Raw genomic sequence first — 25,236 nt, 5'->3', positions numbered from 1 at the left:
TAAACAATGTCTACACGAAATTTCATAATTTTTGGATTTTTGTAGAATTTTCTAGGGGTTCTAGTGAAATGGAATTTCAGCAACTATCGAGTCTCGATCGATCCATGGATCGATTGAGTTCTGAATCGATCCATGGATCGATTCAAAAGGCAATGGGAGCTCTGGATCGATCAGCCGATCGATTCGGTATTCTGAATCGATCGGTGGATCGATTCAGAAGGTTCAATCGATTGGAACCCAACTCAATCGATCCAATTCTTGATTTTGGCTAGAAGCCTGATTTCAGCACTTTAAACCTATTTTAGTCTAGGTAACCATTCCAAACCCTTAAAATACATTTGTATACATAAAAAGGGTGTTTTCGTGTTGAAAACAAGGATGGAATGGTTAAGGAAGACTTCATTGAAGTTTAGGTTGAGGTTTGTTTCAAATTTTGAACATTTGAACCTCAAAACTTCTAAATCTGGGTTTCCTAAAGGTTTAGGGATTCCAAGTCATTGTTGGTGCAATGACAGAAGTTACCACCATGTCTTTAGGGGGAGGGACTCTTTAAAGACATGAAAATTATTTTTCATAAACCTTGGAAGGTGGTTAACCTTCTGTTAAGAGAATGCTCATGGATGAGCAGTTGAACTTGAAATGGGGAGTGGATATCCTCATTATTTCAAGTGGGAACTCAAGGGGGAACTCAAGTGGTTAGAAAATGCTCAAGGTTGGGTATTTGTCTACATTGAGGGAGAAGTTAAGGATAAATGAAGGGTATGGGACCTTCATTATTGTGTTGATCACAATGAGTGAAGTTGTGATCACGATGAGCAACTCTTCAGGGGGAGAGTCTTCAACAGATGAAGTTGTTGAAGTGTGCCCAAAATTGGAGCATAGGTTGATGTGTGTCCAAAGACGGGTTGATGTGTTTTATGAGTAGGGGGTTGATGTGTGCCAATAGGGGGAGAATGAAAGGAAGTAAGTTAGGTTTTCATTACCTAGAGGGAGTTTGCCCTCTTAGGGGGAGAATGAAAAGCTTAACTTATGTGTTCATTACCTAGTGGCATGAAGAAGGAGGCTATAGGATTAGCCTAACTTACATGTGGGATTGTAAGTGTTATTGTGGTATTGTCAAACATCAAAAAGGGGGAGATTGTTGGTGCAACATCCCTCAAGTCAAGGTTGACCTGGTTAACCAAGCTGAGTCTTGGTTTGGGTTTAGATGTTTGACAATAAGATACTGATTGAAGAAGAGTCAAGTAGGTCAAGGGAGTGACCGGATACTTGACTGGGAAGTCCTAGTGAGTGAAGCTAGGCAGATGGAAAGTCCTAGTGAGTGAAGCTAGGCAGATGGGAAGTCCTAGTGAGTGAAGCTAGGCAGATGGAAAGTCCTAGTGAGTGAAGCTAGGCAGATGGGAAGTCCTAGTGAGTGAAGCTAGGCAGATGGGAAGTCCTAGTGAGTGAAGCTAGGCAGATGAAGTCCTAGTGAGTGAAGCTAGGCAAATGGAAAACCCTAGTGAGTGAAGCTAGGTGAAAGTCCTGGTGAGTGAAGCCAGGTAAGGAAGGAAATCCAGATGGATCAAGGATGATCGGACATCTGGTGTTGGGAAGTCCAAGTAGGTCAAAGGATTGACTGGATACTTGGCAAGGAAGGAAGTCCAGATGGGTCAAGGTTGACCAGACATCTGGTGGAAGTCCAAGTAGGTCAATGGAGTGACCGGATACTTGGCACGACGAGTAAAAGTCCAAGTGGGTCAAAGGGAGCGACCGGACACTTGGTGGGGAGTCCTAGCAGGTCAAGGGAGTGACCAGATGCGAGACATGATGTACCAACAGGTCAAGGTTGACCGGATGTTGGTTAGGGAGGTTTGGGACTTGGTTTTGTTAGGATCCTTTGTTCGCGGCTAGAGAGGGGGGTGTGAATAGCCGACCCCAAATTTCTCGTTTCTTTCTACAATAAGGGTTAGCGCAGCGGAAAATAAAACAAAGAAACGAAAGCGGAAAGATCAAACCTCAAACTCGTCGATGTAACGAGGTTCGGAGATGAAACTCCTACTCCTCGGCGTGTCCGTAAGGTGGACGAAGCCTATCAATCCGTCGGTGGATGAGTCCCCGGAAAACCGGCTAAATCAAACTCCTTCTGGGTGGAGAAACCTCGCCACAATGTCTTGCAACAGCAAGATAAACAGAAGTACAAGAATACAGCAAGAAAACTAAGTACAATACAAGAATGTAATAACCCTAGCTTGCCTTCTTGTCGACTGGATGAAGCAACAGCTCCAAGCGCCTACAACAGCAGGTGACCCAGCCGAAAGCTCACGCGAAGCTTTGGACGAGCTCAACAAAGCTCAAGCACAGCAGCACTTAGCAATCGGAAGGAGGAAGAAGAAGATCTTTTCGCACAGAAGATGCCTCGATCCTTTATACCTGCGAAGAAGAAACAGCGAAGAAACTAACCTTTGTGTCGCAACGGCTAGAACCCTGATCGGTCTACGCATCGATCAGCCCAGCGACGATGAGGCCCTTGTCACCGATCGGTCCCCAGACCGATCAGGTGTCGCGATCAAGCCCCGATCGGTGTGGACCGATCAGGGAACCTCCCGATCGGTCCATAGACCGATCGGGCTTCGCCTCACGCCATCGATCTATTCCTGATCGCCGCACCGATCAAAGATGGGTGGATCGGCCGCAGACCGATCCACGGTTTTTTTCTCGCGAGGTTCCGATGTCTCCGGACCGATCAGATTGCAATCGTGCATGATAGACGCCCGATCGGTCACCGGACCGATCGTGGCAAACGCAGATCCGGATCGGCCACCGACCGATCCAACTCCCGCTTAGAGTGCCCTCTAACCTAGTTCGAGAACGAGCCACCGAGCCCTCTCCGACTCCATATGCCAAGCTTCACTCACTTGGACTTCTCAACACCGATGTCCGATCACCCTTGATCCATCCGGATTTTCCCTTGCCGGCTTCACTCACTGGACTTTCCACCGGCTTCACTCACCAGGATTTCACACCGCCTAACATCCCGTTAGGACTTTCTCATTCACCTAGCTTCACTCACTAGGATTTTCACCGGCTTCACTCACCAGATTTCCAATGGCTTCACTCACCGGGACTTTTCCGTCCCGGCTTCACTCACCGGACTTTCCTTGCCCGGCTTCACTCACCGGACTTCCCAACCGCCTAACATCCCAGTTAGGACTTTCCACCGCCGGCTTCACTCACCGGACTTTCCAACCGCCTAACATCCCAGTTAGGACTTTCCTTTGCCCGGCTTCACTCACTGGACTTCTCCGTGCCAAGTCTTCATACTTGGACTTTTCCTGCCAAGTCTCCATACTTGGACTTTTCCCTGCCAAGCTCCTCGCTTGGATTTTTGCCAAGTCTCCATACTTGACTTTTCCCGTGCCAAGCTCCCTGGACTTTTCCGGCCAAGTCTCCATACTTGGACTTTTCGCCAATCAGCTCCTCCTGGTCAAGTCCCAAGTCTCCATACTTGGACTTTTCCGGCCAAGCTCCTGGACTTTTCCCCGCCAAGTCTCCATACTTGGACTTTTTCCCGAATCAGGTCAACCAGGTCAACCTTGACCTACGGTTGCACCAATAATCTTCCAAACATCTATTCTTGTCCCATATCAAGAATAGAACTCTCTCACGAGTGTCAAACATCAACATGCAACACAACTAGGTCAACCTTGACCTAAGGTTGCACCGACAATCTTCCCAAGTCAAACATCAAAATACAACTCGAGTCAAGTCAACTCGAGTCGGGTCAACCAGGTCAACCTTGACCTAAGGTTGCACCAACAATCTCCCCCTTTTTGATGTTTGACAAAACCATAATCAAGTTAGGTTAACCCGATAACCTAACTTAGGTTTTCCAACCATCTTCCAATGTCCAATGTTCTTTCCTTGAACATTCTCTAGACATTCTCCCCTTAGGTTAACCTGATAACCTAACTTGGGTTCTCTAATAATTCTCCCCCTTTTTGACACACATCAAAAAGTATTCCAATGTTCTTCCTCGAACATTCCTTGACAATCTTCCCCTAGCTTAGGTTAAACCGATAACCCAACTTGGGTTCTCCAATAATTCTCCAATGAACACACTCCCCTTTTGACACACATCAAAAGAATAAGGAGGGTATCAAGGTCAAGAGTTTCTTCCTAATGAAAGTCCCATACCTTTCATTGAAACTCTTATTTTCCCTTGATACTAAGCTCAACAATCCACTTAGTGATAATCCCATATCACTAATCCTCAAGGAGTAAAACTCCCATAAGTCAACTCCTCAAATAGTTAAAACTCCCCTAAAGGGCAACTCCCTGACCATTGCACCAACAATGTCTTGGAGAGTTTCAAACCTTTAGAAATCTAAAACCAACTTTCACCAAATTTCGACATGCGATCAATTTCAAAGACATTGCACGCTTATCGACCTCCGGATCGGTCACGGACCGATCCACTGGATCGGTCCAGTGACCGATCCAGCCCTCCTGGATCGGTCCAGCGACCGATCCAGACACTGATCGGGATTTCGATTTTCCTCTCCCGAAATTCAGAAACCCCTAATAAATTCCAGAAAATTCGAAAAATTGTGAAATTTTGAGGATACATTCCTCATAACATATACTATCATGGAAAAATAGTTTTCTATGAGAATAACTTCCATTTTCAAATCTTGATACAAAATTCAAAAACTTTGAAATAGTTCAAAGTTAAGTCAACTTTGTATCACAATGTTCAATGATGAATGCTATCACTAGGAAAGCTTCATCAAGGTTTTTCAAAACAATTTTGAAATGATTTCAAACCCTTTAATTTGGGACCACAATCTTAGGGCTATATGTACATGACTTGTACACAAGCTTTCCCTATGATCCCCCATATCTTGAATTAGGCTCATCTAGGTACAAGAGCTATACACCTTGATCCTAATTCATGATCCTAATATCTCACACACATCTAGAGTGTATCAAGCACATCCATGTCAATTTTGATGTGAGATATGGGTTTAGGTATCTTAGGCTAAGGTCTCATGCATTTTCTAAACACAAATTTGATCTCAATATCAAAATGTGTTTTTCATCCTTAAATCAATTCAATTGATTATTAATGCAAGAGATGATGACATGGCATATAATGATATCATAAGTAAAAACATGTGCCAATGTCATGATGTCATGGCATAAAGTTTGAAAACTTAAATAAAGCATGACATATAAACTAGCCTAGCACTATCATGACATTTCAAATGATGATAAAACTAAACATGATGTCATGACATGTCATATGGCAAACAACCATGGTAAGTTAACACAAATAAAATACCTAGATTACCTATCTAAGTATCCTTAATCTCTTAGTTAACTTAAATTCTAATCCTAGATTGCCCATATATCCCTAAGAGAAAACCAAAATCCCAATTATGGTTTTTCTCTAGGTTTCCTTAAATTGTGCCAAATAAGATTAAAATATTCTCACTTTGGCACACTTTACTCTTCCAAGGAGTGAATGATAAAGATTATCCCCTTTCATTTTCAAAGGTTCCCAAAACCTTGAAAATGCTCCTTGAGTGTCAATTTCCTCAAAGTTGGGTTAACTACCCTTCTTATTGAGTTGACACTCTCTAACCCATCTATGGGGTAGAGAAAATGCTCCTAGGAACCCAATACCTACTTGAGCTCATTGGGTTCACTAAAAATTCACTAGGGATGACTTCCTAGCAACCCTCCTAATGACCCTCTTAGGCTTTAAAGCCTTGGTCATTTGGGTCTCATCAAGATCAACTCTAGGGGTGACTCCCTTGTGACCTTGGTGGTGGTCTTCCTAGCTCTAGGTTTTGTTCCATAATCGAATGGAACATTATGATAGGTGGGCTTGACCATTTGGGACTTAGGTTTGTGACCCAAACCTTTCTTGTCCTTGGCTTTGGGTTTTTGACCCTTAAACCCTAGAGATGACTTCTCCATGTTTTTAAGAGCCTTTTCTAAATTATCAAGTCTTGACCTCAAGACTTGATTTTCCCTCTCTAATACCTCAAGTTTTAATTTGTCATTTTCTCTTGAGATATTCCTAGGCATGTGTCTAGTCTTTTTGGGATTTCTACCTAGGTTTTCCTTAACTTTAGAAGCGTTAATCCTAGGGTTGGTATTTCTAGTGTTATCCTTACCTAGGCTAACATGTTTAGCTCCTAAGCACATGTATTGGTTCCTAAAGTTAACATGCTTATCATTATTAACAATTGCAACAAAACTACTAGCATGAGTTTTATTAGAATTGCAATAATGAACCTTAGAAGTTACCTTAGGGTTTGCCTTAGCTCCCCCTATCGTTGTGCCCGGTCTCTTGCCCTTGTGAGGTTGCCTCCCCCTCGGACAATGGCTCCTATAGTGTCCCCTTTGCTTGCATTGGAAGCACACGATGTGCTCCTTGCCCTTGCGTTTGGTGACTCCGGCTTCCTTGAACTTTAGCGCCGGTGGAGTCTTTCTTACCCTCTTTGGACACTTACTCTTGTAATGTCCATGTTCCCTACACTCAAAGCATATTATATGTAACTTATTTGAAATTGAAATGCTTGAGTTACCTAGGTTTGGGGATGGGTGTGAGCTCTCTTCCTCATCCCTTCCGGAGGTAGATGTCTCTTCTTCTTGCTCCGAACTTGAACAAGAGGAACTCTCCTCCTCTTCTTCCTTGGATGTTGAGTAGCCCTCAACTCCCAATTCGCTCCCTCCATGATGTGAGCTACTTGGCTCACTTAGCTCCTCTTCATGGCTTGAATTTGAGCTCTCCTCATGGAACTTTGCCAAGTTGTTCCACAATTCCTTGGCATCGTTGTATCTACCTATCTTATGCAAGATATCACTAGGTAATGAAAATTCAAGAATTTTCGTTACCTCGTCGTTGATTGTGGATTGGTGGATTTGCTCTTTCGTCCACTCCTTCTTCTTGATAGGTTTTCCTTCCTCATCCATCGGTGGGGAAAACCCTTCTTGTACACAAAACCAATTTAACATATTAGTTCTAAGAAAATACATCATCCTTACCTTCCAATATGTGAAGTTGTCGTGAGACTCGTAGAAGGGTTGAATCGTGACATCTTCTCCATAGAGATCCATCTCTAGCCCGTGCTCCCCCGGGTGTTGATCCGTCGAAGAGCGGCCTTGCTCTGATACCACTTGTTAGGATCGTTCGTACTCGGCTAGAGAGGGGGGGTGTGAATAGCCGCCCCAAATTCTCGTTTCTTTCTACAATTAGGGTTAGTGCAGCGGAAACTAAATGCAGAAAGAAAACAGGAGAAGAAATCAAACCTCAACGCATCGATGTAACGAGGTTCGGAGATGAAACTCCTACTCCTCGGCGTGTCCGTAAGGTGGACGAAGCCTATCAATCCGTCGGTGGATGAGTCCCCGGAAAACCGGCTAAATCAAACTCCTTCTGGGTGGAGAAACCTCGCCACAATGTCTTGCAACAGCAAGATAAACAGAAGTACAAGAATACAGCAAGAAAACTAAGTACAATACAAGAATGTAATAACCCTAGCTTGCCTTCTTGTCGACTGGATGAAGCAACAGCTCCAAGCGCCTACAACAGCAGGTGACCCAGCCGAAAGCTCACGCGAAGCTTTGGACGAGCTCAACAAAGCTCAAGCACAGCAGCACTTAGCAATCGGAAGGAGGAAGAAGAAGATCTTTTCGCACAGAAGATGCCTCGATCCTTTATACCTGCGAAGAAGAAACAGCGAAGAAACTAACCGTTGTGTCGCAACGGCTAGAACCCTGATCGGTCTGCAGACCGATCAGCCTAGCACGAGGTAGTGCTGAATCAGAGTTTCTGATTCGAGATCAGAAACCCCTGATCGGTCCGCGGACCGATCAGGAACCTCCGATCGGTCCATAGACCGATCGCTCGCCTCACGCCATCGATCTATTCCTCGATCGGTCCGCACCGATCGGGTGGATCGGCCGCAGACCGATCCACGGTTTTCTTCGCGAGGTTCCCGATCGGTCTCCGCATCGATCGATTGCAACCGTGAGCCATCGATCGATTACGATCGGTCACCGGACCGATCGTGGCAAACGCAGATCACCGGATCGGTCACGGACCGATCCAACTCCTCGGTTTAGAGTGCCCTCTCTAACCTAGTTCGGAGAACGAGCCACCGAGCCTCTCCGACTCCATATGCCAAGCTTCACTCACTTGGACTTCTCAACACCGGATGTCCGATCACCCTGATCCATCTGGATTTTCCTCGCCTGCTTCACTCACCGGACTTTCCACCGGCTTCACTCACCAGGATTTCACACCGCCTAACATCCCGGTTAGGACTTTCTCATTCACCTAGCTTCACTCACTAGATTTTCACCGCTTCACTCACCAGATTTCCAATCTGCCTGGCTTCACTCACCGGGACTTTTACCTGCTTGCTTCACACCAGGACTTTCCCTTGCCTGCTTCACTCACCAGACTTCCCAACCGCCTAACATCCCGCTTAGGACTTTCCACCGCCTGGCTTCACTCACCGACTTTCCAACCGCCTAACATCCCGTTAGGACTTTCCAGCTTCCATCACTGAGACTTCTCCGTGCCAAGTCTTCATACTTGGACTTTTCCCTGCCAAGTCTCCATACTTGGACTTTTCCTGCCAAGCTCCCTGCTTGACTTTTCCGGCAAGTCTCCATACTTGGACTTTTCCGTGCCAAGCTCCTGCTTGGACTTTTCCGTGCCAAGTCTCCATACTTGACTTTTCGCGTCCATGCTTGGACTTTTCCAGCCAAGTCTCCATACTTGACTTTTCCAGTGCCAAGCTCCTGCTTGGACTTTTCCGCTGCCAAGTCTCCATACTTGGACTTTTTCCCGAATCAGTCAACCAGTCAACCTTGACCTACGGTTGCACCAATAATCTCCCAAACATCTATTCTTGTCCCATATCAAGAATAGAACTCTCTCACGAGTGTCAAACATCAACATGCAACACAACCAGGTCAACCTTGACCCAAGGTTGCACCGACAATCTTCCCAAGTCAAACATCAAAATACAACTCGAGTCAAGTCAACTCGAGTCGGTCAACCAGTCAACCTTGACCTAAGGTTGCACCAACAGTTTTGGCCAAGAGCAGGTCGGATCGATCCGTGGATCGATCCAGTCGCTGATCGATCGGTGGATCGATCCGGATCTTCAGAAGCTCGGATCGATCCGTGGATCGATTCAGAGGTCCCGATCGATCAGCCGATCGATGACGATGCTGCTTCGCGCGATAAGCGATGGATTGATCCGTGGATCGATCCAGCGCGTTTCGATCGATCAGTGGCTCGATCGATCCGTGATCAAGCCTCCCCGATCGATTCGGAACATTCGAATCGATCGGATCCGACCGCCGGGTTTAAAGCCGCAGCGAGCGTGGTCTTCGCATCGCTTTACGAGCTCTTCTCAGATTCATTCCAGCTCCTCCACATCTCTCTACAAGCACGTGATCGCCAGTTCTTGAAGGTTCTTGGAGGCTTTCCAAGTCAAGAGGCGGATCTATTGCAAGAGGAAGAAGTTAGGGTTAGGGTTTTTACTGCACATCTTGTAAGCTTTTGCTTAACTTGTATTTCCCTTTCTTCTTCTTGTACTGAGAGTCTTGTAGGGCTTCTCCGCCCTCGGTAGTTACCGAAAAGGAGTGTTTCATAGTGGAGGGTGCGTGTGTGGTGTGGATCCTTGGATTAGTCACCTCCTTTGGAGGTGGATACCAAGTAAAATCCTAGTGTTAGCGTGATTGTATTTGTTTCTGTATTTTCCGCTGCATATCCTTGAAGAAACAAGCAACGCCAAGCGACGAGCACGCGACGAGCTATTCACCCCCCCCCTCTAGCTACTTTTGGTCCTAACAAGGGAAGCTTGGGCATCGCATGTCTAGAAAGATATGGCTTCGATCTGGTGCATTTGGCCAAGTGGAACTGACCGAAGCTACCCTTAAACGAATCCTAACCAGTTAGACCAAGATTTAGTACTAAGTTCCGTGGATAGGACTATTCGGAAAACTTCGAAAGGTTGGTTACTTCTAATGATGTCCCTGTGACTCACCAAGCTTAGAAGTTTATCCGAAGAATGCCTATTTGTGGAAACCAAAATTAAATCTGAATCTAACACAAGTTAAACCAAAAGTCTGTAATCAAACCAATTTCATCTCACAAAATCATAGGATTACCTGATTGATAATATAGATCGGGTGAGATGAATTAGGCTTATTTTCAAAATTTTAAACTTAAAAATTATTTTCAAAATTTTAAACTTAAAAATTATTTTCAAAATTTTAAACTTAAAAATTATTTTTCAAAATTTTAAACTTAAAAATTATTTTCAAAATTTTAAACTTAAAAATTAATTTCAAAATTTTAATTTTAAACTTAAAAATTATTTTCAAAATTTTAAACTTAAAAATTAATTTCAAAAATTTTAATTTTAAAAATTAATTTCAAAAATTTTAATTTTAAACTTAAAAATTATTTTCAATATTTTAAACTTAAAAATTATTTTCAAAATTTTAAACTTAAAAATTAATTTCAAAATTTTAATTTTTAAACTTAAAAATTAATTTCAAAAATTTTAATTTTAAACTTAAAAATTAATTTCAAAATTTTAATTTTAAACTTAACAATTATTTTCAAAATTTTAAACTTAAAAATTAATTTCAAAATTTTAAACTTAAATTAGTTAATTAAAAAAAAAATATATAATAATGATTGATTAAAAATTGATAAACTAAGACTAACATAAAAATCCTACGTGTTGTAGGAAACCAAGTGGATTTTGGACAGTGGCTGCTCCAAACATATGACTGGAGATCACACCAAGTTCACTCAATTAACCTACAAAAGCCTAGGAACAGTTGCCTTTGGAAACAACGGTAAACTCAAGGTAATTGGTATAGGTAATATTGAATTAAAAATAGATTTCATAATTTCAAATGTTCTACTTGTTGAAAATTTTAAATACAATCTTCTGAGTATAAGTCAATTGTGTGACACTAGGTATAAGGTAAAATTTCTATCCACAGAATGTTTGATCAAACATCTAGATAATCCAACTATAAGCCTAAAAGGCTTTAGAAAAGACAATATCTATGCCATCAACTTAACCACTTCTTCAGTCAAATGTTATTTAACGCAAAAAGAAGAAACCTGGTTATGGCACAGAAGAATGTCACACACCCATTTCAGAAACATAAGTAAATTAAATGGTCTAGTTAGAGGCTTACCAAAATTACCTAACTTAGATTCAACAATATGTAATGCTTGTCAATAAGGCAAACAAACAAAATCTACCCACAAACCAATTAATGAATCCCAAACCAACTCAGTCCTAGAACTTTTACACTTAGATTTATTTGACTCCCACGGGGTCAAATCAATAAATGGAAGTCTGTACTGTTTAGTTATAATAGACGACTATTCTAGGTTCACTTGGGTCAAATTCTTAAAACATAAAGATGAAACCGTTGAAATTTTTACGAATTTCTGCAAACAAATTGAAAATGAAAAAGGCATAAAAATTAAAAGAATCAGAAGTGATAATGGAGGAGAATTTAAAAATCATAATTTTGATAAATTTTGCCTTGAAAATGGCTACCATCATGAATTTTCCTGCCCTAAAACCCCCCAACAAAATGGAATTGTAGAAAGGAAAAATAGAACCTTACTTGAAGCATCTAGAACTATGCTAAATGAATACAACTTACCTAAATATTTTTGGGCAGAAGCTGTTAGTACAGCCTGCTATGTACAAAACCGAACAACACTAAACAAAAACCACAATAAAACATTTTTTGAAATATTTTACAACAAACAACCTAATATAAAATACTTTAAGGTATTTGGTTGCCCAGCATTTATCCTAAATACTAGAGAACACTTAGGCAAATTCACTTCCAAAATAGAAAATGGAATTTTTCTAGGTTACTCTCTGAATAGCAGAGGCTACAGAATTTATAATAAAGTCACTTTAAGAATTGAGGAAACCACAAATGTAAAATTTAAAGAATCCAATCAAAACCTAGAACAAGCCCAACCTCAACCAGTTAACTCTGTTAACGAACATATCAATTCTGAGGGAGCAAACCAAACCCAAAATCATGAAGAAGAAGAACAACTACAAGAAAGTCAACCTCCTAGAACCATAAGAGTCAACCCAAACCATCCTACTAATCAAATAATTGGTGACCCAGACCTGAGGGTTCAAACTAGGTCATCTTTCAGAAACCTAAGTCAAATCTCGTTAATCTCAAATATTGAACCCAAAACTGTAGCTGAATCTCTACTTGACCCAGACTGGGTCATAGCTATGCAAGAAGAATTAGCTCAATTTGAGCGCAACGAAGTTTGGGACCTAGTACCTCCACCTAACGATAAGAAAATAATAGAAACCAAATGGGTATTTCGAAACAAATTAAGTGAAACTGGAGAAATTACTCGGAACAAGGCCAGGTTAGTTGCCAAAGGGTTCAGTCAAGTTGAAGGACTTGACTACGATGAAACTTATGCCCCGGTAGCTAGACTAGAGTCCATTAGAATGTTACTAAGCTATGCAGCACATAAAAGATTCAAACTATACCAAATGGATGTCAAGTCTGCCTTTCTTAATGGATTGATAAAAGAAGAAGTGTATGTAGGTCAGCCGCCAGGTTTTGAAAGCCTAGAACACCCTGATCATGTCTACAAATTAAAAAAGGCATTATATGGACTTAAACAGGCACCTAGGGCATGGTATGAAAGACTAACCTCTTACTTAACCTCTAAAGGGTTCAATCAAGGTCAAATTGACCCAACACTATTTGTGAAATCAATAAAAGAAGATATTTTTATAGCTCAAATTTATGTAGATGATATCATCTTTGGTTCAACCAACTCAGAATTTTTAAACGAATTTACAAACCTAATGGAACACGAATTCGAAATGAGTCTGGTAGGAAAATTAACTTATTTTCTAGGGTTACAAGTCAAACAAACAAATGAAGGAAATTATATTTATCAACAAAAATATACTAAGGAGTTACTTAGAAAATTTGGAATGGAAAATACTAAAGAAATAAAAACACCTATGGTAGTAAACACAATCCTAGATGATGATCCTAATGGAAAATCAGTAGACTTAAAACATTATCGGAGCGATAGGTAGTCTACTTTACTTAACTACAAGTCGACCGACATTTTATTTGCAGTTAGTATGTGTGCTCGATACCAAACCTATGCTAAAGAATCTCATTTGACTCAAGTCAAAAGAATCTTTAGATACCTCAAGGGAACCACAAATGTAGGTATTTGGTATCCTAGAACCAACAACTTTGAATTAATAGGATATTCTGATTCAGATTATGCCGGATGCAAATTAGACCGCAAAAGCACAAGTGGTGGATGCCAACTACTTGGTCCATCCCTTGTCAGCTGGTTTAGTAGAAAGCAACACTGTGTTGCACTATCTACAACTGAGTCAGAATACATAGCTATAGGCGAGTGTGTTGCACAAATACTATGGATGATGCATACTCTAAAAGATTTCAACTTAAATATCACAAATGTAAAAGTATTAATTGATAATATAAGTTCGATTAACTTAACCAAGAATCCTGTGCATCATTCAAGAACCAAACATATTGAAGTTAGACATCACTTCATCAGGGATCATGTTACTAAAGGTGATATTGAACTCAAGTACATTGAGTCTAAATCAAATTTAGCTGACATTTTTACAAAACCCCTCCCTGAAAGTGAATTTAGCAACTTACGACGACAATTAGGGATGTGCTCAATAGACTAGGATCCTTCAAAAATACTTTCAAAACTGATTTTATCAACTTATAGGCTAAACTTGTTTGATTTCAAAATTTCCATTTTTAGACTTTCAAAAACAGTTTTGGCCTTAGACTAGTCTTACATCCTTAGAAAGCATGTACCCATAGGTTTAGTTCTTGAGCATCTCACCAACACCTTAGGTTTACCTTGCTTGTGGTTGATAAACATAGAAAGGGGTGAGATGCATAGGCCATCTGTCTGGACCTAAGATGCTTATTTCAGTGCATCAGTATTAGTCTGGACGTTAAATACAATTCAAATATTAATCAGATTAAAGTTCATCAGTCAAATCAAACACTGACTGATTATAATTAAATCTGACTAACCAAGTGAAAGCTACTATTTTCTAATAGTTAGTTAGTACCTAGTTGGTTAGACAGCTGGTTAAAGTTAGATATCAAATTCAGGGGGAGAAATAAACTACTTTAGTTTTCCAAATTGAATTTTCAACTTAATTTTGAAAATCAAAGTTTAAAAATAATTTGTTTAAATTTGTGAAATTTTTAATCTCACAAACTTTTTACCTATTCTTTGAAAACTGAACTTTTCAAGTATTTTAAACCATGGTTTTGAATCTAATACTTTTAAACTTTGAAAAATTTGATTTTGAAAAACAAATTTCATCTTACAAGACTCCTTTGAAAACTAAAAGTAAAGATTTAAACATAATTTCACTTTGAAAATTGTCCTAAGTCTAGTTCTTAAAAATTTGATTTTACTCAATTTTGACAATTTGATTTGAAGGATAAATCTTACAAAATTTAGTTTACAAACTAAGTTTCTCAAAATTATCTTCCTTGATTTTGAAAATTGAATCTTGTACACTTAGTGTTGAAAAATAAATTTCAATTAGTTTTGAAAACTAGACTTTTCAAACTTAGTTTTGGAATTTTGGTTTTGAAAACTTATGTTTAAATAGCATTTCAAAGTTGAAACTTGTTTTGGAAAATTTCAAAGCTAAAAGCTAATGCTTTAAACAAAATTTCAAAACTTTATACTCCCCCAAGTCAATTTGATCTTCTCTTGGATTTAAAAACTCAGTTATTGTTCAAGGTATTATTGTTTTCGGTATTTCTCACTGTGATTGTTTACCCTTGTTTTTTGATGAATGCCAAAGGGGGAGGGTTAGGTTGGTTAAGTTAAAGTAACTAAATGCAAACAAAAAAAACTAACTTAAACCTTAAAAACCTCAAAAATCATGCTTGTTTTTTTGCATATTTTTTTCACTAACTTAACCAGGTTGTCATTCCATCAAAAAGGGGGAGATTATTGGTGCGGTTAGCACTAACGGTCTAACTCAGGTTTTGATGAATGACAAATCAGGTTAAGTTAGGTTTGTTGTTGTCTAACACTTTTATCAAGTGTGCAGGAAAAGTCCAGCTAGGTCGACGGGCTGACCGGATAGCTGGCGAGAAGTCCAAGCGGGCGACGGGCTGACCAGACGCTTGGCGAGAAGTCCAGCTAGGTCGACGGGCTGACCGGATAGCTGGTGAGAAGTCCAAGCGGGTCGACGGGCTGACCGGACGCTTGGCGAGAAGTCCAAGCGGGTCGACGGGCTGACCGGACGCTTGGCGAGAAGTCCAGACGGGTCGACGGGCTGACCTCAGGCGGTAAGTGAGGTAAGTCACCGGAGGGGAGTGACTGCGAGGACGCTCCCGGGTAGGGAACATTAGGCGCCGATCCGCTTAGATCCATTTCGGATATCTCGAGTCGAGATCGTGACTAGATTTCGGTCGAAAGACGGAATCTAAGTCATACTTTGCTCATCTATAAAGCTGTGCTAACATTCTTCAGGGTACATTTGCCTCGGACTAACCTTTTCTTGCAGGAGAAGGACTTTCTGAGAAGAGGGTCCGGCGCCGAGGATCCGGCGCCGGAGGTACGGCGCTGGAAGGATCCGGCTGAAGGAAAATTTCATCCACCGAGTCGTCACCACGTGAGCATCATGGTTTGTGCACTAAGGGATCCAGCGCCCGGACAAGATATAAAAGAAGCCCGTGAGCTTCATAATCAATCATCAACTGAGAACTCTTCCTGCTGCTCCACGTTTCTGCGACGCTAACAAAGCTCCGACAAAGTGCTTCTTCGTCTTTTTGGTTAATTTCCTTGTCGGTATTACTTTGGTTTCATTAGCATTCCTTGTACTCATTTTGTAATTATATTCGAATTGCTAGTGATTGTCCAACGAAAGTGGTCAAGGACCACGGGCCTTCGAGTAGGAGTCGTCACAGGCTCCGAACGAAGTAAAAACAACTGTGTCTACTTTACTTTTCCGCTGCGCTTATACTCGATATTTTCGAATCGATATTCACCCCCCCTCTATCGAACCTATCGGTCTTACAGAATCTACATAGTTCTACATCTTCATCGCATTACAAATACTCCCTAATCCTAGAAGAGGGCGTCTACTCCATTGTGGGGAAAGAACAACCCCAGAACATAAAGACAAACATACTTACAACCCTAGAAGAAAAGGAAGAAGAGATGCTTGATGATTCCTGTGTCTTGGGGATACTTCCTTGCTCCGGAGATGGATGGATCGTGAAGAGACGGCGGTGGATGAAGCTCGACGGCTTTCCCCAAGGGGAGGGACGAAGTCCCGAACCAAAGATTTACCCAAGAATAGGGTTCTTGACCCTTTTATACTCTAGGGAACAGGCGCCGCACGGGCCGTGGCACGGCCGTGCAAGGTTGGCACGACTATGCCTTTCCTCCCTTCTGGTTGAGTGGCACGGCCGTGTGAGTCCGCACGACCATGTCTTCCTCGGCCGCTGGTTGTGAGGCACGACCATGCAAGATTGCACGACCATGCTTTGCTTCCTCTCTGGAGTGGCCACACGACCGTGCAAGGTTGCACGGCTATGGCCTTTTGCTTCTTTACCCAGGTTTACAGGGCCGTGTGGATTCACACGGCCGTGACCTTCCTCCTCTCTGGAATGCTGCATGGCTACGGGTTGATTGGCACGGCCGTGCCATTCGGCATGGCCAAGGCCCTTTTCACCTCTGGGTTGCAAGCATGACCGTGTCATTTGGCACGGCCGGAACATGCTCATGGCCACACGATCGTGTGGCCTTGCATGACCCAAGCTCCTGTGTGCCCTTTTGCTCCATTTCTGCTCCAAATAACGTCCTGTTAATAAGAAAACAAGCAAAGAGCAGATCTCCGAACAAAAGAGTATTTATGATGAGTATACACTAAAGGAGACGATTATGCAAAGAATATGTATGCATAAAGCAAGTGAATGTGCACTAAAACATGCATAAATGATCATAAGATCTACACACATCACACCCAAGACTTAAACCTTTGCTTGTCCTCAAGCAAAACCCTCAATCTAGATTCATGTGGTTAGATAGTGCATCATAATCTCTAGCAAGTCAATCTAATTCTATCAAATGATTTCATTGGTGAGCAAGATACAAAAGTGGTTTAAGTATGACCTAAGTAGTAGTCCTCCGTGCTTAGTGCGAAAGTGGCCTAAATTTATCAAGTTTCAATCCCTAAGTCTAGTCAAGTCGTCATAAAATTGTGTTCCTTATGTATGCGGCGATAGACACTTACCTGCCACACGCAAGGTTCGTTCCCCTCAAAAATGCTATGCATCGTCTACACAATGTCTCAAAGGAATACTCAGTATCAAGAGAAACATAGCATTCATTTCCCCAATAACCTAACTCGGTCTCAAAGAGGTGAATTGCTAGTTTCCACTCACGACAATAATTTTTTTATCCCTTATTCTTTTTTCTTTGAATGTTTACAAAGTATCAAACTTGAATGAACCTTCAGTTTTTTTCATTTTTTTATGGGATTAATTTTTTTTCCAAATGAGCTTACATGATCTGAGTTTATCCAGTAACCAAAATGTAGTCGAGAGATCACCATAGAAACACAAGTACTAGTCCAATCCTATGAATCATGACTATTTTAGAGTTATCAACCATCAAAAATAAGCATAGTGTATAGAGATCCTAAAACAAGGTCAATACTTAAACTCTTATAGCAAAACATTGCTCACTTCATGCTATCATATATAGAAAAAGATAGATCACTAAATATAAGTAACACATGAACCACATAAAATCTAGAATAACTAGTATTTTGCATTAAGGAACAAACAATCATAATATGATGTAGGATGCAACTAGTAAAAATTTTATTTGAAATGTGCAAAGACTAAGAAGTATGACAAACATTAAACTAAACCCAAACATCCCCCCAGACTTAAACTTTTCATCATCCTGATGAAAACTAGAAATGTAATGTGAAGGAGATTTATGAAGTTTAGAGAAGTTACCAAGTGATGAGCTTCAAATGGTTGACATGCATGTGCTTCAAGATACTCCTCTATCTGATGCTCACATTCCTCCACAACTTTAAATTCTACAAAAATAAGATAAGCAAGAAAAATTAAGCAGAGGGTATGATTTATTATCAATGAAGTAAAAAGCAAACTAAAAAGAAAATAAGGAAAATGAACTTGGGTTGCCTCCCAAGAAGCGCTTATTTAAGGTCATTAGCTCGACCACCTCATTAGATTCATCGAAATCTCGCTCTAGGAGGGGTAAGATATTTCATCACCCTCTTACCAATAGCTCTTATTATGGAGAGAGCTTTCATCAAAGGAGCTACAGAATAAAGTATAACTCTCTCTATCTTCGTCTTCTTTGAAGTTCTATCAGGTGGCCGAAGACGGTTCAGTCTGAGCTTCTAATTATTGGCCTCCTAAAAATCTGCACATGGAAAGAGAAGACAAATCTCCCACAAACTATTAGATAAGATAGAGCCATAGCCATATTAAGATAAGCAGGATAAGAAATAAAAACTGAATCATATCCAACAAAGTCAATGATAGATACCTCTATAAAATTTTCCATAATATCACAAGAAATACTAACCTTATTTTGCTGAGAGATACCTGAAATTTCTAAACATGTGGATGTGACCTCTTCTAAATCAATTGATGGGTCTGGCTCTAGCTCAGGTGTTGGTGATACAATAGATGGTGATTCTTGGGACTCACCCATATCTGCATGAGTCCCTACACATTGGTCCACAACATGTTCAACCCTTGCAATTCTTACCTCTAAGGGTTGTGTGGACGAAGGAGGTGATCCTTGAGATGCTGCTTCCACAACGTAGCTCCCTACACATTCTTGCAAATCATCATCATCAACACAAGCATCAAAAAATGAGCCAACATCAATATCCTTAGTGGGAGAATCATCTATAGGAGGATTTATCTCTAACTTCATTTGCAGTTTTAAGTTGATCTACCACATCACATTCATCATCTAAAAATTTAATTTCATCATAACACCCTGTAAACCCAGAAGGTAGATCTGAAAACTTGTTATCCACTGCATTATCATCACAATTCTCATCTAACAAGTCCGCGTCTTCATATACATCCAGAAATCTACACTCGACCATATTTGTGTCACAGAATCTGCTAAAGTCTTCATTTTCATTGGCCCTCACTAGCCTTTGTGGAAAAGGAACCTTTAGTGAAGGTCTTGGGAATGGTTGAGCTTGTGATAAAGGTTCAAACTGCTTGTCTAGTGATGGTGTGATCAACCGTTGAGGGAAAGGTACTTGTGGCATTTGGGAACTTCCTAGAGAAATGGAATTGAGTTCTTGTGATCTTCTATTATTCTTCTCTTCAATTCTAAACGTGTCCTTCTTCAGAAGTTCTTCATGATTCTTTCCCTTTCTCAACTCAATATCATTACAAATCTCACTAGATTTTGTCTGCAAAGGAGGGGGATCTTCTTTGAACCATTTTGAAACTATGCTCTCAATCTTTGCCCCCAAATGTTTGAACTCCTCATTCTGTGACTTATGGATTTCAAAACTCTCGGATGGTTGAATTATATTCTGTTTGACAGGCTCTCTTGTATATTTGGCTTGTACTTCTTGAATTTCTGAGGGAGATTCCATCCAACTTTTGCTCGACCATCCATGGAGGTTCATGCCACTTGATCAATTAATGTATAAGCTTCTTCTATACTCTTGTCCATAAAAGAACCTCCAGCTGATGAATCTAACAAACACTTATATGAAAAAGAGATTCCCCTATAAAATATGTGCAGGGTCAGCCATTTTTCTAAACCATGATGATGGCACTGTCTTTGTAGACTCTTGAATCTGTCCCATGCTTCAAATATTGATTCTCCATGTGCCTGAGCAAAATTCGTGATGCAACTCTTCATGTAGATTGTTCTGCTTGGAGGGAAAAAGTGATTCAGAAATTGCTGCTCCAATTGTTCCCAACTTGTGATGCTTTGAGGATGGAGAGAATATAACCAAGTCCTTGCTTTATCCTTGATGCTAAAAGGGAATGCCATTAACAGAACTGCATCTGCTGATACTCCTTCACAACTCACCAAATCGTAAAGCTCTAGAAATGCCTCAAGGTGTAGATAAGGACTTTCTGATACTTCTCCTCCGAATTTGTGACCTTGTATCATGGAAATTAACTCTGGGTCTAGTTGGAAATTTTTTGCTTCAATAAGAGGCTGCACAATGGGAGACATAAATCTTGCAGAAATAGGTGTCGAGAAATCTCTTAAGGCTCTACTTGACATGTTAGTGCTCATCGAAATAAAATGAGTAAAAATAAAAATAAAGAATTAAAGATAGGAAATGAAATGATATATGAAAAACAAGAAACAAAACGCAGAATTTAAATTGCTAGGAAAAAAAATGCAGGTTTTTTTTGAATTATGAAGATGGAAAAACAAAAACTATTCACAAGTCTGGACTAACTAAATTGCTAATCTACTAATGTTAATGCGAACAGTCCCCGGCACCGGCGCCAAAAACTTGTTACGCAACCGCAAGTGTACGGTTTCGTCATCAGTAATAAAAATATCGAATCCACAGGGACTGTTGATTAGGCACTAAAGATGTTGCAAGTAGGTAATCTAGACGGTCGAAAGTTAGCTTTGGCGTTTGCAAACTAACGAGAGTAATTGAAGAGAGAAAGAAGGTTGAGAGAGAGAGAGAGAGAGAAGAGATCTTGGAGAGAATGAGCTTCGGGAGATGGATTCTAGGATTTCGGTTTCATTATTATACTAGGAGATACTACACAGATTGCTTAGTTTCTATCCTCTATGTTAATGCTCTTGCAGGAAGTTAGATTGGCCAGTATCCCTAAGTATCACGTAGAGACGATCCCTGTGAAATCCTGTAACGGTTAACCCCCTTGTCACGAGGGCGTCTCGGTAGATCATTGGGATACATATCTAGTAAAGAACAATAAGGATAAGGGTAGAGGTTTGGTACGGTTACCTACTTCCTTATGGAGGAATTGTCTCTCCTTTCAAAAGAATGTCCTAGACGTCCGTGAACGGGTTACCCTTGTCACTAGGGCACCTCGGGTATACGATCTAGAGCACTCTCTTTACGAGAGCAGCAGTTCCTAAGGGATTGTTGATAACCATGATTTTACTGCATTATTTTGATTCATATATGCATGGTTTGATGTTGATTTCATAGGTTAAAAGCATGGTTACATCACATTTTGTGCATTGTGTATATTTTTGGACTTAATTGTAAATTACTTTATTTTTATATTATTTGATGCTAATATTTGATTCTTATTTTGTAGGCATCAAAGGATCTTGAATTTGGATCTATTTGGACCGAAATTGGGCTCAAATCGGAGTTCAAACAAGAAGATCAATCTTTGGAGCATTATGGGTCGTTCATCAAGAATAGGAGAGATCTAGACCATCCGTTGAAGATCTGGCCGATCCAACCTAATGGGGGGCAGATATAAGCCATTGATGAAGATCTAGAAGTTTTGATCCAGATCTCAGTTCATCCAGCCATTGATCCATCCGGATTAATCTGGGCCGTTCATTGAAGATCGATAGATCTGGGCCATCCAGTGATGATCTGATCGATCCGACCTAAGGGAGGGTAGATCCAGACTCTAGATCAAGATCAGTACCTTCGGATCGGATTTTGGGCAAGCTTTTACCGTTGATTTAGCTCCAAATTGCTCCTAGCCGTCCGTTCAAACTGGATCAGATTTAAAACAGAGAAGCTACAGTGCCCAGCTTCTTCGTCGATCCCCTTCACGCAGCTCAGTTCCGGCGCGCGTCTTCCAGCAGATTTCGACCACCTTTCCTTCTCCTTTCAATCTCCCGAGCTTCAATCTCGGTGGAGAGCTTCTCGGCGGCATCATCCCGATCTTCTGGAGCCATTGGAGGGTGTTCTCTTCGGTGGAATTTGGCTCGCGGCATCTCCCTGTTTCACCTCAGATTTGGAGGTGGTCCTCCAAATCCGAGCTCCGATTCCCATCAGCAACATTCGGAGGTGGTCTTCCGGTGTTACTGAGCTCCACTCGACGTTCATCCGCGTTCCACAGCTTCCCATCAGATCCAAAGACAGATTTTCAGATTTCGGCCATTCTTAGGGTTTTGGGTTGTTCTTAGCTCGTCGGGGGTGGTCCGTCGGCGTTCTTGAGCAATCCTGGAACTGATACGCTGTAGAGAGTCTCCACTGAGGTCCAGAGTTGGGTGGTCTCGACTTTGGCACTCTTGTGTGACGGCTTGAGTGTGAAGTAATTTGCAATTAAGTCCAAAAATAGGAATAAAAGACAGTATTCCTATTTTTGCTTAGTTGGTGGCCCCCAGGGCGTAGCACAGACGGTGGGCGCATGGTATCTCTGGCGTAATGGCCAGGGGTCGATTCTCAGGAACTGACGACCTGGGGTTTACCCCGCCATGCGCCTATGGCCTGTGTACCTGCATGAACCTCCCTCCATATCCGTGGGGCCGGCACTAGGGGGGCCGCTAAGGTAGCGGATCTACCTTTGAGTGTGAAGTTGGTGAGATTGGTTGTGAGTTGGATTGGTTAGGATTTATTTCAGTTTGTTATAGTTTTTTTTACAGCTTAGAACAGATTCCTTTTATGTTGTTATGTTTTTATGCAAGTAATTTAATATTTCATTACCTTGTTGAAGCTTAATTGTGTTTAATTTGTGCTTGGTTAATTGTTTAGAGTTTAAGTACATAGTTAGGGTTTACATCTTGCTTTAGATCAGATTTAATTGTGTCTTGCTATTTTATATCTTAGTTTAAGTGTGTGTTAATAATTTAATCACAACGTAGAGTGACAATGCGTTTGAGTTTGATTGTTGGCACACAAGTAGATTTCATTTATGCTTTAGATTAGTTTCTTAATTGCTTGTTTTCATTTGTTAGATTTAGATTCAAGCTTAAATTCCCCTAATTCCATTTTTATATCGAAAATCCCAAAAATAGGAATAAAAGACAATCCTAGATTACATCATACTGTTGATTCCTTGAGAGCGATCCTGGGCTCGTTACTACAACGTTATTGCAAAATTAAGGGGTTCAGTGAATATTCATTGTTAATTTGATTTACGAGTGTGACAGACATCGTTATCAATTGTCTCTCCTTTTGAGGAAATGTCTTAGACGTCTGGAAAGGATTACCCCTGTCACTAGGGTACCTTGGTCAATACGCTCTAAGGTATCCCCTTTGCGGGATCAACAATCCTCCACATCAATAAATCAAAGCATAGAAATATAAACATGTCACACAAGCATGAACAAGACATTGACAAGTCATCGAATAGAAACAAGGTGAATCTACATAGTTCTATATCTCCATTGCATTACAAATACTCCCTAATCCTATAAGAGGGCATCTACTCCATTGTGGGGGAAGAACAACCCCAGAACATAAAGACAAACATACTTACAACCCTAGAAGAAAAGGAAGAAGAGATGCTTAATGATTCTTGTGTCTTGGGGATGCTTTCTTGCTCCGGAGATGGACGGATCATGAAGAGACGGCGGTGGATGAAGCTCGACAGCTTTCCCCGAGGGGAGGGACGAAGTCCCGAACCAAAGATTTACCCAAGAATAGGGTTCTTGACCCTCTTATACGTTAGGGAACGGGCGCCGCACGGGCCATGGCACGACCGTGCAAGGTTGGCATGACCACGCCTTTCCTCCCTTCTGGTTGAGTGGCATGGCCGTGCGAGTCCGCACGGCCGTGTCTTCCTCGGCTGCTGGTTGTGAGGCACGGTCGTGCAAGATTGCACGACCATGCTTTGCTTCCTCTCTGGAGTGGCCACACGGCCATGCAAGGTTGCACGGTCGTGGCCTTCTACTTCTCTGCCTAGGGTTACACGGCCGTGTGGATTCACACGGCCGTGACCTTCCTCCTCTATGGAATGCTGCTTGGCTACGGGTTGATTGGCACGGCCGTGCCATTTGGCACGGCCAAGGCCATTTTCACCTTTGTGTTGCAAGCACGGTCGTGCCATTTGGCACAGCTGGAACATGCTCATGGCCACAGGGTCGTGTGGCCTTGCACGGTCCAAGCTCCTGTGTGCCCTTTTGCTCCATTTCCGTTCCAAATAACGTCCTGTCAACAAGAAAACAATCAAGAGCAGATCTTCAAACAAAAGAGTATTTATGATGAGTATGCACTAAAGGAGACGATTATGCAAAGAATATGTATGCATAAAGCAAGTGAATGTGCGCTAAAACATGCATAAATGATCATAAGATCTATGCATATCACGCACCGAGCCCGTCGGCTCGCTCCCGTGCTGTCTTTCTCGCTAGCTGCGTCTTTCGCTCGAGTACCTGTGCTCCTAAGCTCCTGCACACTTAGACACAATGTTAAAAACACAACAGGACCTAATTTAACTTGTTGATCACACCAAAATAACCTTGGGTTCCAACACCTTCCATAGGCCATGGAAGGCGCCTTCAATGCTTCATGGAAGACACCTTCAAGCCTATGAAAGGTGCCTTCATCAGCTGTTAGCCGAAGATAAAATTTTATCTTTGACGGATAAAACTTATCCTATTGAAGGCACCTTAGACCACTTTAAAAGCACTTTCAAGCTATGGATAATATTTTCTAGTAGCTATAAAAAGACCCCTGGACCTAGGAATTAGAAAATAACTTCTGTATTCAATTCCTAGCTAATACCTGAGCTTTTCAAAGAGTGTAAGAGGTTTTTCTGCCTTCAACAAAGGAGATATTTTTAGTGAAGCATTGCAACTGTCTTGGATTAACAACCACCTAGGTTGTAATCAAATAAAAATCTCAGCCTTCTTACTTATAGTTTTTTTATAAGTTGTCATTGCTTTTGTATTAATTATTTTGGTTAATTAATTATGTTTATTAATCAAAGTCCAAAGAACGAGAAAGGGGTTGTTTGATTTCTTATAGGCAATTCACTCCCTCTTGCCTGCCTCACCGGGACTTACAATTGATATCAGAGCGAGAACACTTCAGAAGGACTAACTACCGACCGAAGTAAAGAAATCGAAGGCTAGACCAAGCCTTAACTCGCTAAAGTTCGATGAAAAGTTAAAATGATGAATGGAGGTATTTCTACAAATAGATTTTGAAATTA

General features: G+C 41.2%; 1 non-coding gene across 1 annotated transcript; it reads left to right on the top strand.

Moving 5' to 3' along the window:
* Positions 1-19,928: 19,928 nt before the first annotated feature.
* LOC121994219 lies at positions 19,929-20,034 on the top strand. Its single transcript, XR_006115645.1, has one exon. It is a non-coding gene; the product is annotated as a small nucleolar RNA R71 (small nucleolar RNA).
* Positions 20,035-25,236: the final 5,202 nt, after the last annotated feature.

The sequence above is a fragment of the Zingiber officinale genome, chromosome 1B (genome assembly GCF_018446385.1).
Source record: "Zingiber officinale cultivar Zhangliang chromosome 1B, Zo_v1.1, whole genome shotgun sequence".
Taxonomy (NCBI): Eukaryota; Viridiplantae; Streptophyta; class Magnoliopsida; order Zingiberales; family Zingiberaceae; genus Zingiber; species Zingiber officinale.
Note: the sequence above shows the minus strand (reverse complement) of the source record. Positions and strands in the feature narration are given on the sequence as shown.